We start from the raw sequence: 2,379 nt of genomic DNA on the forward strand, positions 1-2,379 counted from the left end.
GCAGAATTAACATAGTAAAAATGGCCATCCTACCAAAGGCAATCTACAGATTCAACGTAATCCCAATCAAAATCCCAACACAATTCTTCAAAGACATAGAAAGAGCAATTCTTGAATTTATTTGAAAAGGCAAAAAATCCAGAATAGCAGAAATAATCCTTAACAATAAAAGAATGGCTAGGGGAAATCACCATCACTGACCTCAAGCTTTACTACAGTGCAATAGTGATAAAAAACTGCATGGAATTGGTACAAAGACAGACACGTTGATAAATGGAATAGAATTGAAGACCAGAAATAAAACCACACACTTATGTACACTTGATATTTGACAAAGAACCTGAACATATACAATGGAAAAATGAAAGCATCTTCAATAAATGGTGCTGTTCTAACTGGCTGTCTGTATGTAGAAAAATGAAAATAGACCCATATTTGTCACCTTGCCCAAAGATCAAGTCCAGGTGGATCAAGGACCTCAACATAAAACTAGATACAGTGACTCAATAGAAGAGAAAGTGGGAAAGAGCCTTGAACTCACTGGCACAGGGGGAAATTTCTATGATCATGATCTGATAAATGAGATCTTATGAAACTGGAAAGCTTCTGTGAGGCAAACAATATAGTCAATAGGACAAATAGGCAACCTACAGATTGGGAAAAAAATCTTCACTAACCCCACATCTGATAGAGGATATTTGGATATATCCAAAATATATAAAGAACTCAAGAAGCTAACCACCAAAACATCAAACAACCCAATTAAAAAAAATCGGGTATAGATCTAAACTGAGAATTCAAAACAGAGGAATTTTGAATGGCTGAGGAGCACCTAAACAAATGTTCAAAGTCTTTACTGATCAGGAAAATGCAAATCAAAACAATCCTGAGATTCCACCTTACACCAGTCAGAATGGCTAAGATCAAAACTTTTGGTGACAACACATACTGGCAAGGATGTGGAGAAAGAGGAACACTCCTCCATTGCTAGTAGGATTGCAAACTGGTACAACCACTTTGGAAATCAATCTGGAGGTTCCTCAGAAAATTGGAAATAGATTTACCTGAAGACCCAGCAATACCACTCTTGGGCATATACCCAAAAGCTGCCCCACCATGCCACAGGGGCACGTTTTCCACTATGTTCATACCAGTCTTATTTGTGGTATCCAGAAGCTGGAAACAACACAGATGTCCCATGACAGAAGAATGGATACAGAAAATGTGGTTCATTTACACAATGGAATACTACTCAGTTATTAGGAATGAGGACATCCTGAGTTTTGCAGGCAAATAGAGGGAACTAGAAAATATCATCCTGAGTGAGGTAACTCAGACCCAAAAAGACATGCATGGTATGTACTCCCTAATAAGTGGATGTTAGCCAAAAAAATAAAAGTACAGAGTACCCAAGATACAGTCCACAGAACTCAAAAAGGTCAACAAGCTGAAGGGCCCAGTGAGGAGGCTTCAGTCCCACTTGGGAGGGAGAAGAAAGTAATCACAGGGGAGGAAGGGAGGACCTGGGAGGGAAAGTGGATGGGGTGGAAGTGGGGAACCTGATCTGGTATTGGGTGAGGGAAAAGGACTGAAGCCCTGAGGGCCAGCAGAAAGAATGGAAACAGGCAACCTCAGGAGGTTGGGGGGGGGGGCACCCTCCAGAATGTATTAGAGACCTGGGAGCTGAGAGACTCTCAGGACTCAAAATGAGGGACCTTAGATGAAATGCCTGACAGAAGGGAGAGAGACCTTATAGAGCACACCTCTAGCAGAATACTGGGTATCTAATGAAGGAGGAGGTTGTCATCTTATAGTCAAAATTCTGACCCATAATTGTTCCTGTCTAAAAGAACTGCAGGGAAGGAAATGGAGAGGAGCCTGAGGAAAAAAAGGTCCAGTGACAGGCCCAAAGTGGGATCCAGCTCTGACACTACTACTGAGGCTATGGAGCCCTCACAAAAAGGGACCTATCATGACTGCCCTCTGAAAGACCCAACAAGCAGCTGAAAGTGTCAGATGCAGATATTTATACCCACCAATGGGCAGAGGTTGCTGACCCCTGTGGTTGAATTAGGGAAAAGCTGGAAGAAGCTGAGGAGGAGGGTGACCCTGTAAGAGGACCAGCAGTCTCAATTAACTTGGACCCCTGAGATCTCTCAGACACTGGACAACCAACCAGGCAGCATATACCAGTTGATATGAGGCCCCCTACACAGAAGATGCACCTAATCCTCAAGAAACTGGAGGTCCCAGGGAGTCTATAGGTCTGGTGGGGGTGTGGGGGGGGGAATGGGGGCATCCTCATGTAGACAGGAGGGCAAGGAGGAGGTATGAAATGTGGAACAATTGGAGGGTTGACTGAGAGAGAAATACAATCTG

Source organism: Apodemus sylvaticus, chromosome X, assembly GCF_947179515.1.
Source record: "Apodemus sylvaticus chromosome X, mApoSyl1.1, whole genome shotgun sequence".
Taxonomy (NCBI): Eukaryota; Metazoa; Chordata; class Mammalia; order Rodentia; family Muridae; genus Apodemus; species Apodemus sylvaticus.